Genomic DNA, 16019 nt, shown 5'->3' with positions numbered 1-16019 from the left:
AAATTTTGTTAAGATTTTTTATTATTAATTAAAAATAATTTCTAATTAAAGTATATATATTATCTTTTATATATATATATAATATAATATTATATTATATTATTTTTCAGGGATTTTTACGGGAGGTTTTTCGGAGGCAGGATGGGGATCCCCATGGTTCGGGGATAGTAACACCCATCCCCATCCAAATTTAATCTTTGGGACTAAAATTTCCCCCGCACCTAAAAAATTCGATTTTTTCCCGATCCTGTCAGTTCGGACCCCCACGGTTTTCGGTTTTTCCCCACCCCATTGTCACCCCTACATCCAGGAGAGCTTTAATAGTATTACGATTATCCTCACTAACATTCGAACTAAAGAAACTTCTTGATTTTAAAAAATTGCCTGCCTGCCCTGACATTATTTCATAAACTTGAAGAATATCTTTTACATTCCTACTCTCTAGAAGCCGTATCTCCAACAACAGAATCAGAGGATAACGGAAATCAACAAACATTTTGATCAATCAACGGGAACCTTAGAAAACTCTCTCGCGAGGAAGAGACACTCTCACACGGAGGAGACTAAACATAGAGACAAAGAAAGATAGAGTGAATAAAAGAGAAAAATAAAGGTTTATCAATTTGTGATGGGGAAAACAGAAAAAGTTAAGAACTTGGTAAAATATTATTAATGTGCATTAAGATAAGAATAAATGTTATCATCGTTACATAATCGTATTAGCTAGACTATGATGCAGGGGCAGAACCATGAGGGTTGGGGGGCTCGAGCCCCGACAGTCCGTCGGAGAATTGAGAAAAAAAAAATAGTAATGGTGTTTGGTAATATTTTGGAGAGAATTATATTGACTCTATGTAGTATTATTTTAATGTTTAAAGGTAGATGAGATGGTTAAGGATGTTTACTTCTAAAAAAATGATAACATTTTTACAGTTTTAATGCATTGGAGGCTAAAAAATTATTGCGCAGCCCTAACACTGGACTTTGAAAATTTAAATGGCACAACATTCTCTGGGACTGGGTATAGATGCTTGGATGAATGGATCACAAGAAATGTCAAACATGGTAGATGATATAGGAAGCATGCATGATCAAGAACAAGGATTTAGAGAATTAGAAGAGGCTAACAGATAATTCAAAATCTAAACTTCTTCAAGTTGGAATAAAGCTTGATCGTCTTGATTCACTCCTCCATAATCCTCATTCTAAACCCATCTTGTATGCTCTTCTGTAATTCTGTAACACTTTTTCCAGTTATGCTAAATTAAATCACGTCGGGGATACTTCGGGGATACTTTAGGGGTTTTTTTTTAAAAAAACTTTGAAAGTATAAGGGTTTTTTTTTTAAAAAAAAACTCAGTAAATAGAAGGATTAAAATGAAATAATCCAAGATTACTAGTATTTGTGGTTTTATAATGACTTGAGAGTATTATTTGTGTTTTTATAATGACTTTATGAATATGATTTGTGATTTATATATTTATGTATCTTTTGAATTTTCATTATAAATGATATATATATTATTAATTATATATAAAATTTACCGTATCCCCACCGTACCCGTATCTCATATTTTTTAGAAATGTCGTTTGCCGTACCCGTACACGTACCCGCACCCGTATGCGTACCCGTATCGGTGCTTCATAGATTAACCCTTAACCGAAATAAAGAAGTTAGCTTCGAACAGCCATGGAACGTATATGTTTTTCTGCTGGAAAAATAAAATGTAAAAAAAAACTGATCTTCAAACTTGGAACTCTGGTGTTCTTAAATCTATCACGATTCCTAAATGTAAGGAACTAAATCCCTTCAAATTAGCTCTAGAATCCTTCTTCCATTTTGAAATTAATTGCCTCCTCATGAGTCTCCTACAAATTCGTGCTTTAGTTGAAAATCTTATTCTCAAATCGTACAATCCGGATCAGGAAAGTAATCCTATTCGAAGCAGGAAACTGCCAGCCCGTAACTGCCTTAGTCTTGTGCAAGACTAACTCCGACTCAGACCACTTTTTGCCCAATCAGCTCCGGATCACGAACCGACATCAGCTCGACCCAAATTAGGCCCAATTTATCTCCCTTTAGTCACCATTGGCCTGTAGAGACGAAGATACCAAAAACAAGCAATAAAGCCCGCAAAAATGACAAAACATGATAATTATAAAGCACAAAAGTGGGATTATTTATTGTTGAAGTATGCACTTATCACCTAGCGTAGTAGGCTATGAAGCACCGACTCGGGTGCAGACACGGTAAACGGCATTTTTAGAAAAAATGAGACACAGGTGCGGTGGGACACGACAAATTCTATATAATTAATTCTATATGTATTAGATATAAAATATATAAAAAAAAACTTGCTAAATCACAAAACAAATCGAAGAAGGAAGAGAAAGAAGCTCTAAGCGTTTATAATCGCGATACACAGGTGAGAATTACATGTAGTTTAGGGTTTTTTGTCAACTTTTGTAATTGAACCATAGGTTTTAAAAGATTTTAAAACAAACCCTAAACTTTTACATATTTTCATCATTAGCCGAGTCCCGGCCGTGTCCCCACGAGTCCCCGCCGTGTCACCGGCGAGTCCCGCCGAGTCCCCGCCGAGCCCCCGAGTTCGGTGAGTCCGAAATGGCCACGACGACCCCGAGAAAGAGTCCGTGCTTTATAGGTAGTAGGTAATGTGTCATTTTTGGGTTGACACGAAATTAACAAGGAAATTTTTAGGTTGGATTAGGGTTGATAACATCGAGATATTATCCCAAGGACCAAAAGGGATATTCATCTCAAAGTACGCCACGTAGTGATCCCCAAAAGGAAGCCGGCAGGCAGATCTCCATGGATCAGCTCTGAGAGATCCGCTGGCGGACCTACAGGGCGAATCTCTCCATTCGCCACTATAACGGCTGGCCGCCAATTCGGCCATAAAAGATCATTAATGGGTTATTAATTAGCTAAACCGCCAGGTTAAAGATAACTCGTAACCGCCATTAATGGAGCATTAATGGAGACTTTCTAGTTACCTGAAGGTTATAACTTCCCAGCTATATATAGCCCGATCCCATAGGCTATCAAGGTACACACATACATTCTCACAACCTTTGTCAATTCAGTTTGTTTCCTTGAATCATCTTACTGACTTTGGCATCGGAGCTTCCCCCCGTCGAACCCAACGACGCCCCCACAGGGATGGAAGTTGGTCGGAATTTCCTCACCTGTTATCAATTGGTGCGGTGAAGGTGGAATCCTTAATCAAATAAAGGGTTTTTCGTTCACAATAAGAAACCATGACGACTGGAGATCAGAATCCCTCTTCAGGGATCGAAACACCGATAGTTACACAATCTAGTGCTGGCCGCACAGACTCAACTTCTCTTGCAACACATGTTGAAAGTAGTATGAACCCTGATGCTTTCATCAACATATGTGCACAAGCCATTGGTGAGCGGTTTGGAGCCGAGACAGGGAATCGCCTGCGGTCATTCATGACTATCCCTCCACACTAGAGCATGGCGTCCACATCGACTGTATCATCCCGGCCCTTGTTAAACTTTGGACCGGGCGCCCTGAGTTCTTTATTCCTCCAAGCTCACATCACGGATTCTATGATAACCACCACGACGTCGGCTGGCGAACGGCAAATCAATCGTGAGTTATTTCCTGATGGCGCTGAAGGAAGTCAAAGAAATAATTCATCCTTACCGGGTGGACCCGCGAGACCAGGATCAAATCTGGATGGACCCAATATTCCTAGGCGTCCGCGGACGAATCTCCCCCCTGGCGGATCTAAAGGGCGGACACACAAAAAGCATAGAAAAGAGAAGAGCAGGCGTTCCAGGTCACCTTCGCCCCGACGAGCAAGATCCTCCCGTCGTGGTAGATCGCCCCCATCTACTGATCGTGGACGGAGTAAAAGACCAAGAGAGACGCCCCATCCAAGTGGACCACCACCACCACCACCACCTTCGGGAACTGTTGGACACATCCCGTTAGGAAGCCAGGGAGGGGGAAACGGGCCAGTTCCCCCTGGTGGAGGAGGCGGAGGTGGAGGTCGTGGAGGAGGAGGTAGTGGAGGAGGAGGCGGACGCGGTAATGAAGGAGGGCATTCGCCATCAGATCCATCGTCTGATTCAAGTTCTTCTTATTCTTCTCCAAGCAGATCGCCACGAAGAGGTCATCCCAGGGCGGATCCAGAAAATTTTGATGATAGAGTTAGGGCCTTGGTGCTCCGTATGAATGAAGAAAATGCTAGGCATAACCCGTTCGCCAATAGGGATTCGCCTTTCGCAGCTTGGATTGAGGCGGAGGAAACAGACAGAGCTTTTAAAATTCCCAATCTTGCAATATACACAGGAAATGACAATCCAGAAGCTCACGTTAGAAAGTATCGAATACTGCTTAGACTCAACCGTGCCACTGAGCCCGTGCTCTGCAAAATGTTTGTTACCACGCTGGGGGGCCCAGCCTATTTGTGGTTTCAATCTTTACCTCCAGGTTCGATAAACACCTTTGATCAATTAAGCAGGGAATTTTGTGCTAAATTCGCCGGCTGTATTCCTCCAGTGGTAAAATCTGGGAAGCTTTTTGAGTTAAAGCAAAAGGCGAATGAATCCCTTCGGGAGTATGTGGACACTTTCAACCAGTTGTGCATACAAATTGTTGATGTGGATATCTCCGTAGCTGTGGAATGTTTCGTAAGAAACACCACCTGTAAGAGTTTACAGGAAGATCTCATTCGAAAGAAACCCACCAGCATGGCAGAGTTAATGGAGCGTTGTAAGGATTTCATAGAGGTGGATGACATTCGCCGAGGTTCACCATCATCGCCGAAGAGGGACAAGGGCGAATCTCATCCTCGAGATAGAGACAGAGACAAGCGTCAGGACTCTTCCTCCAGAAACAGGCGAAGAGATTCTAAGAACAAATCAACGTTTGTCACTTCTTTCACACCTCTCAATGCTTCTAAAAGTGAAGTCCTTATATGGATCGAGAACAGTCAACACAAACGGAGCATTTCATACCCCGAACCAAAAGAAGGGGAGTACACCAATAATGGTAAAAATCCTAAAAACTATTGTAAATATCACAGGAAAAATGGCCATGACACTGACGCATGCTGGGAGTTAGCTCGAGAAATCGAGCGTCTCATTGAGAGGGGCAAATTGGATCGGTTCATCCAGACTGAAAGCAAGAAAGGAGATGGTGATAGATCCAAGGAGGACCCAAAGAAGAAAGGAAAGGGTATCATCAATGTCATAGCAGGCGGACCTGGGTACCAGCCAATGTTAAAAAAGGCACGGACTACCGCCCTTGACAGGACGTCGTTAAATCGCCCCTTTTCCGATGCAGGTCCTGAGATACCACCCCACGCAGATGCACTGGTCGTGACTATGATGGTGGAAGGCTGGGAGATGAAAAGAGTAATGATTGATACTGGGAGTTCATGCAATGTCGTCACCAGAGGAGCTTTCGCCAAACTCATGATTGATCTTGTTCAAGTAGAGCCAACTGTGGTCGATATCTTGGGAGTGACGGGACATACTATTCAAACAAAAGGTCAAGTCACTCTGGATTGTGAGCTTACAGATGATGATCAAATCTGGAAGGGAGATCTAGAATTTTCTGTCTTGGATGGTCAGTTAGCTTACAATATCATCCTTGGACGGCCCTTTATCTCTGAAGTTGCAGCTCTTATCTCCATTCACCACTTAACACTTTACATTCCCACGGCTAAGGGAGGTGTAATGATCAGAGGTAGCCAAAAGGTGGCCCAGGAGACATATTCGGCATCACTAATGATTCGCCCACAATCTAAGGAGGAAGATGAAGAGGAGCACATCACAATGGCCTTGGGCGAGACCGAAATGTACCTTATGGTGGATGAAAAGCAGGTGCGAATGGCTAAAGGGCTCAAAGGCGAAATTAAAAATGCAATCACTAAAGTGCTTTGTGAGGCGGAAGATGTCTTCGCATGGAAGGATGAAATTCTCCCTGGAATCAGTCCAGACGTGATCACTCACAAGCTCAACATTGATAAAGATGCAGTTCCCATGGCTCAGAAGCGGAGGAATCATGGCTCGGAAAGACAGAAGGTGATAGAAAAAGAGATCACCAAACTTCAGCGGGCAGATGCCATTAAGGAGGTGTTGTACACCCAATGGTTGGCGAACGTCGTTTTGGTGAAAAAAGCGGGCGGATCTTACCGCATGTGCATTGACTTTACGGATCTCAACAAAGCTTGTCCCAAAGACAACTATCCTTTGCCATGTATTGACATGCTTGTAGATGGAACCGCCGGTCACGCAATGTACTCCTTTACTGATGTGAAGTCAAGTTATCATCAAATTCCCATGGAACCCTCAGATAGAATCAAGACCTCGTTCGTAACACACCAGGCCACCTATTGTTTCAAAGTTATACCCTTTGGGCTTAAGAACGCAGGTGCAACTTATCAGAGGATGATGAACAAGATATTCGCAGATAGTAAAGGGGATAACTATTCTGTCTATGTAGATGACATGATCATCAAAAGTACGACCATAGAAAAGCATGTGGATGATATAAAGGAGGTACTGGATGTACTCCGACGCCACAACATTAAGCTGAACCCAGAAAAATGCACTTTTGGTGCAACATATGGAAAATTCTTAGGGTTCATGATCAGCGAAAAAGGAGTTAGCCCAAATCCTGACAAGGTTAAGGCTGTCCTAGAAATGCAGGCACCACGGAATATCAGAGAAGTACAACGCCTTAATGGGCGTATCATAGCCTTGGGCAGGTTTATCTCTTGTTCAGCCCGCAGATGTCAGCCCTTTTACGAGGTCATTAAGAAGCAAAAGGCATTCGAGTGGAATGAGGATTGTGAAAGAGCCTTCGAAGGAATCAAGCGGTTCCTCACTGAGCCACCCATGATGAGTCGACCTTTGAAGGGAGAAGACCTCTACATGTATGTATCGGTTACGGACAAAGCCGTATGTACGGTCATGATACGAGAAGAGGATGGCCAGCAGTTCCCGATTTATTACGTGAGCAAGGTTCTGAAAGACGCCGAAACCAGGTATTCAAAGCTTGATAAAATGGCACTGGCTGTTGTAACCACGGCAATCCGCCTTAGGCCATATTTTCAGGCGCATACTGTAGTGGTTCGAACAAATATACCAATGAGAAAGGTGTTGCAGAAACCAGACACTTCGGGAAGGCTGATGGAATGGGCAATCCGCCTGGGCGAATTCGATGTGAGGTATGAAAGCAGGTCAACTTTAAAGAGTCAGGTCCTGGCGGACTTCGTGAATGAATTCACTGACGAAGGGATAGATCATCCCAAGCCTCCGATAGAGGAATGGTCGATGTACACCGATGGCGCCTCCTCGGCGGATGGAGCTGGTGTAGGCGTTGTGATCAAGGGTCCCCAATACATAAAATTATGATACGCAGCAAAATTAAATTTCCATGCCACTAATAATGCTGCTGAATATTAAGCTCTGATATTGGGATTACGCCTACTCAAAGAAATCACTCCGGAGCGGATCATGATCTATAGTGACTCTAAACTAATGGTCAACCAAGTAATCAAGAATTACGAGGTGAAGGACGAGGTTCTGGCCAAATATGTAGCGGAAGTCAAAAAGTTGCTGGATCACCTTGAAGCTAAGGAAACTAAATGGGAACTGATTCACGTACCGAGGGAGTCCAACACAGAGGCAGATCATTTGGCCAAAATGGCCTCCTGTGAGGAGAACTGGACAAATCCGGATTGTCCCTTCGAAGTTAAAATAGCTCCAGCCTTCGCCTCAGAGGAAGTATCCCTACTCACAACAGTAGAAGATGATTGGAGATCGGTCATCCGCCAATATCTGCTAAATGGAACCTTACCTGAGGATAAAGAAGAGGCACGACGGATAGTTAGGAGAGCGGCTTATTTCTCCATGATCAATGACGGCCTTTACAGAAAATCCTTTAACCATCCCTGGTTGAAGTGCATTCTACCGGAGGAGGGACAAAAAATCCTCAAGGAGCTACATGGGGGATCATGTGGGGCTCATAAAGCATCCGCCGCGATCTTGAAGAAATCCAGGTTAGCGGGTTTCTACTGGCCCACGGCTGAATTAGATGCCCAAAAATTGGTAGAATCTTGTCATAGTTGCCAGATTCATGCGAATGAATCACATACTGCCAAACATATACAGAGGCCAATCATAGAAGGACGTCCATTCACCCTCTGGGGAATAGACATTGTTGGCCTATTTCCTCCGACTCGCCGACAAAGGAGGTACGTGGTAGTGGCAGTGGATCATTTCACCAAATGGGTAGAAGCCGAAGCTGTTTCCTCCATTACTGCAGAACGAATGGTGGAATTCGTCAAAGACAACATCGTAGGAAGATACGGTGTTCCACATACCATCATCACCGATAATGAAACACAGTTCAATTGTGGCGAATTCAAGACTTTCTGTGAAGGGTTGGGCATCCTGAACAGATTCGCCTCCGTTTATTATCCCCAGTCCAACGGGATGACTGAAGTTACCAATCGGACGATCGTAAAGGGGATAAAGAAGAGATTGGGAGAGCATGATAAGAAATGGGCGGACCATCTGACAAGTGTTCTATGGGCTTATCGCACCACCCCAAGGACGGCCACAGGGGAAACGCCATTCGCCCTTTCTCATGGTGTTAAAGCCGTGATCCCAGTTGAAATACAGGTCCCCAGTGATCGAGTGGCATTTTATTGTGAAGAGGACAACGGCAAACGACTAAGGGAGCATCTAGATCAAATAGAGGATCGCAGGGACCAATCTTATGTGCGCATGGCGGCGTATAAACAGCGGATTGCAGGTTACCATGATAAAAACGCCAAGCTTGTGGATCTAAATGTGGGTGATCTTGTGCTCCGAAAGGCGGACAAAGTCCAGTCTCGAGAAGGCAAGGGCAAGTTAGGGCTCAACTGGATGGGTCCATATCAGATAGTGGACAAGATTGGATTCGCCACATTTAAAATCCAAGACATGGAGGGCAATACATTGCCACGCACATGGAACCTCCAAAATCTCCGCAAATATTTTGTCAGAAAATAAAGTGTACATACGGTCTTGAGTACTCTTTTTCCTTTAATAAGCTTTTTCCCATGTGGTTTTTCTTATTAAAGGTTTTAACGAGGCTCACCTATAAGACCTACTTGCTGTAATAAAGCATTTCTCCCATTAATAAACATCATTTGTTCTATTATCTATGTTCCTTTTATCGTTTATTGCAGCAATATCAATATTCCAGTCTTAAAAGGAACGGGGGCACCCAACGCTCTTCACATTTACAATGTATCGCTATCTTATAGCTACGTTCCTTTCGCCTTAAAGACATAAAAGAACCAATCTTATGGGCGGATCCGTCTATAGGCGGATCCCAATCTCCAATAGAGTTAAAACGATCCTTGGACGCAAGGTCTTTACACTCTTTTATCCTTCCCAGAGAAGGATTCATAAGTCCTACGGGCGGATCATTTCACCTCAAAGATAGGTAGCAAATTGATCCTCTGGGCAGCTTTACTTCCTCTAGAAGGAATAGAACAGCTTCTAACCTTCAGAAAGGTTCATAAAATGAAGTATGGCTGGCCACCTACTTCAAATCCTAGATGCCTATATATTTCCTTACGCAAACGTAAAGGTAAAATAACATAGCTTCCATAAAGGATCAAAACAAATTGTACTTAAAAATGTTTTTACAATGTCACAAATAAAAGCAAGCTAAACAACAATAGGAGCATCCTCCTTTGCGCTTTCTTCGCCCACAGAGCTTGCTTGGGGATTCTCCTTCTCCACATCCGCAGACACGCCATCAGGAGATACCTCCTTATCCACCGAAGATGTGGGACCAAGGGGAAGAGCCTGATCAGGGATTGGTTCTGCATCCGCCTTGAGGGGCACTTCTCCAAACTCATCCGCCAAGACCGTAGTAGAGGGTTTGGTTTCTTCCACAGGCCCTTCATCCATCTCCGAACGTAATCACGGAGGTACTCCTTAGTGTCTGGCATTTTATTAAACTTCGCCACATCTTCTGGTTCGGGGACGGCGAATTGCGGATCTGTGAAGTTAGTCTCAGGATGCGCCAAGGAGAAGTATGCCATAAGCATCTCACCGTAATAAAAGGCTTGCACACCCGCCGTGTATTCAGCTTCTCCAAGGGCGTCTTCATGGCTTTTGGCATCAGATGCAATCTTTGCCTTTAAACTCCTAATTTCCTCATCCCTGAGAACTAAGGCGGCTGTGGCAGAAGCAAGGTTTGCATTCGCAGAAGCAAGACCTGCATTGACAGAAGCGATAGTGGAATTGGCTTCCACTATCTCTTTCTCTAATCTCTCGATAGTTGCCTTATCCGCCACATTCTGAAGGAGCTCAGTTTCCATGGTACGTAGGCGAGCATACAACTGTAAAAAACAAACGATTCAATCAAAAGGCAAAAAGGATTAAGGAATTAGTATTGACTGCATCCTTTCTAAAGAAACTCACCGAAAGGAGCTCCGTCTTCCCCTTTTGGGCATGAATTGAACCAGGAATCTGGTTATAGTTCCTCTGCACTTCGCCCACCTGACCCAAGGCCTCATCCAAATCATTTAGGAGGGATTCGTTCTCGAAAGAACCTTGGATTCCCAATTTGGTGGACCAGTATCCACCAATATCGGGCTTCGCCGTCTACACAAACATGAAAGAGTCAGAACTCCGGTCCAGAGCTTGATGAACAAATGGAAATCAAAGGTAACCTACCTGGGCAATCTCCCCAGCAGGTCTGGCGGACCTCATGGCATCCGCCATAAGCTTAGGAACTCCAGTGGTGTTAGGTTTCCTCTTCTTCAGCGGCGGCTCAACCCCCGTTTCCGCAGGACGTTTGCCAGTAATAGTCTGAGGATTTGCCGCTTGATCTTTCTTGCGTGCTTCAGCCTCCAAAAACTTCCTACGCGTCTCTGCAAGAGCGTGATTGGCCTTAGATAAACCCCTGCCAAAGAAAACATTAAAATAATCAAGGTTCATGAAGAAATGAAAGGTACCTTGGTCGAATTGCGTAATCTTTGAGTAAATGAATTGATCCCCTTCCCGGAGAATCAATGGGATATCACTCATCATGAAGGCTAAGGAATCCGCATATGTCCATGCATCCGCCTTGATTTGCTTTATGAGCTCCGCTACCTTCTCATCACTATCCGTTAGGATACGCATGTCACCCGCCATATATAGCAGCCTGGGGTTCCAGACTGAAGGAAAACCCAGTGGCTCGCCATCTTTTATCTTCACGTAGAAGAATCTCTCATCCCAGCAATGAACATTGGACATTTTGTCACTAAAGGGCGAATATACTCCGAATTTGGCGAACGTGAGATAGGATTCAGACTTCCGTTTCGATGGTTTGTGAAAAGCTCTAAAGATACGACCCGTATATACCACTCCTAAATTTGAGGCGAGGTAGCAGTCTAAAGCTATGTCCAACCAGCAGTTGGGATGTAGCTGGCTGACCGTGATGTCAAAGTAGGAGAGGATGTCTGCCATCATCTTTGGAAGAGGAAGTCAGAACCCTCTCTCCACGTGACTGCAGTACACTGTAAGGAAGCCGCTAGGCTGATAGAAAGGACGTTGATGAGACGCGGCAAGCTGAGTCTCATAGTTTTTAATCCAGGGAAAGCGATTCGCCAGATCCACTAGATCCGCGGCGCTCATACGAGACGGAGTGGACTCCGCTCTGGGATTCTTTTTCCTAGGAGGAATCGAAAAAGAGGCCATTGATCCCGGAAACCACCTATGGGCACCAAACGGAACGGCGCCGGAGACAGAAGTAAGAAGGGTTGGGTTCCTAGTGGAACGAGTTTGATAATGATTACGCGCCGAGTTATTAAACTCAGCTAAATCGGAATTAATTGTATCTTCTGAAGAATGGGAGTTTTCCGATGATGAGGTGGTCCAACTAAAATCGACTTCTATTTCAGAATGGGAGGTTGAATTAAAAAGTTTTGAAGTTGATCTAGAAGATGAAGACGAACTTCTAAACATCCAGGAAAAAGTTAAGCAAAAGAAAATGAACTTACATGAGAAATCAGAAGCTTGATGCGAAACTCTGAAGAAATCCCAGAAAAAGCTTCGAGCAAAAGAGAAAAATCGAAGAAGTGAGGAAGAAAGAGAAAGCGTGGGAAGAAGAAGAAAGTTTTCTCCTTCCTGGGACAGTGTGTCCACTACACGTGTTGATCATCCACTGGCATTGAACAGCGTGCTCATTAATGCGAATGTTTATGACGGCGCGCGGAAGTTCAAAAGCCCTAAAGGACTTTAAGAGCATTTTGGGGGGGGGGGGGCTTCTGATAACATCGAGATATTATCCCAAGGACCAAAAGGGATATTCATCTCAAAGTACGCCACGTAGTGATCCCCAAAAGGAAGCCGGCAGGCGGATCTCCACGGATCAGCTCTCAGAGATCTGCTGGCAGACCTATATGGCGAATCTCTCCATTCGCCACTATAACGGCTGGCTGCCAATTCGGCCATAAAAGATCATTAATGGGTTATTAATTAGCTAAACCGCCAGGTTAAAGATAACTCGTAACCGCCATTAATGGAGCATTAATGGAGACTTTCTAGTTACCTGAAGGTTATAACTTCCCAGCTATATATAGCCCGATCCCCTAGGCTATCAAGGTACACACACACATTCTCACAACCTTTGTCAATTCAGTTTGTTTCCTTGAATCATCTTACTGACTTTGGCATCGGAGCTTCCCCCCGTCGAACCCAACGACGCCCCCACAGGGACGGAAGTTGGTCGGAATTTCCTTACCTGTTATCAAGGGTTGACATGCTAACCTGAAAATGACACGAATATTTAAAATTATTATTATATTCTCATATTTTTAATTATCATCTTTATTAATAAAGGTAAAAGAATTACAATTATTACTTGCGAACAGGACTCGAACGTCCTATATTGTTATAAACATATGACATGTCCCCAACATGATATTAGCGGACTTTTGAATGATTACTGTTAGTATATTAATCCAAAAATGACATAAAATATTTAAAAATAGTACCGTATCCTTCTATATTTTTAAAAAGTCACCAATAATATATGGACATAGTAAAGTTACATGTGATCCGAAAATACGACACGAAATCGACACTAACCCAATTAGGTTAATACTGTATTGACATGAAAGTTTTTGGGTTGTGTAAGGATTGACTGATTTTGACACTAACCCGAAATTGATACGACAAGAACCCGATAATTGTCACCTCTAACTACACATATGAAGTACGCACTCTATTTGAATTCCGGACAGTGAATGATTTATTTCATGAATCAAAACTCTTTTCCATTCGACTATTCCTTTTATCTGTATTGTTATATCTATATTTTGCAATATGCAAGTGCTCTTTGGAAATAATTCCTAGTTCTTGGCAGTGACAATAAGCTATTGTGTGGACTTTTAGCTTATTTACTATAAGGGACGGATTCAGAGGGCTTAAGTATAAGGGGGGATTATCTTTGTAATCACACTATGAAATAATAGGGAGAGAGTGACTCTAGTATACCTTATGGAACATTGTAATGGTCATTGGCCATAGACCTTGACTTGGTATAAGAAACACTATAGGGGGAGTGACCTGTCACATTGGACTTGTCACTAGGTTTTCGGCATTTGACCATCTCTAGTAGTTGCCCCCCTACTACTACGGGATGGGACCTCTGATGTAACACTGCTGCTTATGTATGAATAACATCATCTGTGTATTGTTCCTTCTTGTGTGCCCTGTATGTTATCCATGTGTGTGTATGAATGTGATGGTTATTTATATGTTGGTATTGTATGTATGCTACTATATTTCCCATACGTGGTTCCTATGTAACCCGTGTATGTGATTCTTGCAGTTAGAGTGATCTAATTCCCTTGGCTGGCTTACTTCGAAGAAGATAAGTAAGCGCCGCAAGGGCTTTGACGACTGGCCCCATGACATTTGGTATTCGAACCTAGTTTAACGACACTTGGGAGGAACCATGACAATTGCGAATTCTAAACGCATGGATGCCATCGAAAGGCGATTTGAGGATCTCGATCTCGATAATCTTACTGCAGCAGTGGTAGAAAATTGCAGGCATATCGAAAATATTGAAGAGGCAATTCTAAAACTCCAAAGTGAAATTGGAGAAGATCGGGTGGCCAGTACTGAAGAAATTGAATTACGTATTGATAGCCTTGAAGAGGCAATGTTGAAACTCCAATGTGGAGATGGAAATAAAAATCCGGCAGGGGCCGAGGCCTTGAGGGCTAATATAAATCCGACAAGAGCCGAGTCCTTGAGGGCTAATATAAATCCGTCAGGAGCCGAGGCCTTGAATGCTAATACAAATCCGGCACGGGTCGAGGCCGAGGCCTTGAGGGCTAATGCAAATCCGGCAGGAGCCGAGGCCATGGGGGCTAATATAAATCCGGCAGGAGCCGTGGCCATAGGGGCTAATGTTGAATTGTTTCAAGCCGTGGTGGCTAATGCTGCTATCTTTAGGGCAATGATAGCACAGACAGAGATTTTTGAGTTCGTGATGACGAATGTCAATGCTATTCGAGAAGTAATAGCGAAAAACAATCCCATACCGGTCAACCACCTGATAGTCGTGTGGCTCGAGGAGAAGGGAGAAACATAAATAATGAGAATGCTCATTTTGTAGGTGAAGAAGAGATAAATAAGCTTATAACAGTTGTGGGCCACGTCGAAGCAGATCAGAAAAATTTATTCGACGCGGTGGATAAAACGCGGCACCAAGCAGGAGAAGGGTTTGATGCCCTCAGACAGGAGTTGGAAGAAATGCAGATGAAGGTGGAATCTCTATCCCTAACTGGGGGAAACCACCGGGGATACGCAAAAAATTAAAATTCGAGACCCAAAACCTTTTGTAGGAATTTGGGACACCAAGGAAGTGGACAACCTTTTGTTCGACTTAGAAAGTTATTTTGCAGCTACAAAGACAATCCTAGATTCGGAACGTCTAGCAGTTGTACCGATGTACTTGGAGGGGGACGCCAAAATTTGGTGGAGACACAAACCAGTTTAGGGTCAGTAAGCATATGGGAAGACTTCAAACGAGAGATAAAATCTCAGTTCTCTCTGGTAAATGTACAGTTCTCAGCCAGATATAGACTAAGTGAACTACAACAGACCGGTAGTATCCTAGAATATGTTCGAAGTTTCCAAGCTATTACCTTAGAAATTCCGGAGATGCAAAAGGAAGAAAAGTTCTTTAGCTTCACGAAAGGATTGCAACCTTGGGTTCGAAGTGAGATGATCAGAAGGGGAGCCATAGATCATTTCACAGCAATTACAGTAGCTGAAAGCATAGATGACTTTGGGAATAACATAAAGAGGAAGTTTCCTTTTGGAGCAGACTCAGGCTCCAGGAGTAATAAATGAAACAAACCGTGGAGTGGGGGAGGTGACCGAAACTACTCCTCATTCGGAAATGAAAGGCGACCGTGGAACGCCAATAACTCTGAGCGTTGACCCTACCTAGGAAACAACTCAGAAAGGAGAAATCTACCACCAAGGACGACAAGTCCCAACACACAAATCCAAAGAAGCTTTCCACAAAGCAATCAGTCATGCATGCCGAGGCCGATAACATGCTTCCTTTGCATAGGATCGCACAAGGCAGCGGATTGCCCAAAGAGATCATCTCTGGCCACACTATATACGACACGGGAAAATGGGAGTGTCGTAAAGGAAAGGGAATGTGAACATTCAGAACCCTCAGTAATGGCATCCATCCGGTTCATGGGAGCTCTGATGAAACAAATAAAGGAGACATGAGACAGTTCAAAGAAGGGACTTATGTACGTAGAAATGGTAATCAACAGCAAGAACACGAGAGCCTTGATCAACAATGGAGCCACTGATAACTTCATAGCGGACACCGAAGCCTCCCGCTTAGGACTCCATGTGTTGAAGGAGACAGGGAAGATCAAGGCGGTGAACTTCCCAGCTCAGTCGATTAGTGGAACGGC

Source organism: Euphorbia lathyris, chromosome 10, assembly GCF_963576675.1.
Source record: "Euphorbia lathyris chromosome 10, ddEupLath1.1, whole genome shotgun sequence".
Classification (NCBI taxonomy): domain Eukaryota; kingdom Viridiplantae; phylum Streptophyta; class Magnoliopsida; order Malpighiales; family Euphorbiaceae; genus Euphorbia; species Euphorbia lathyris.
This window is presented reverse-complemented; position numbering follows the sequence as displayed.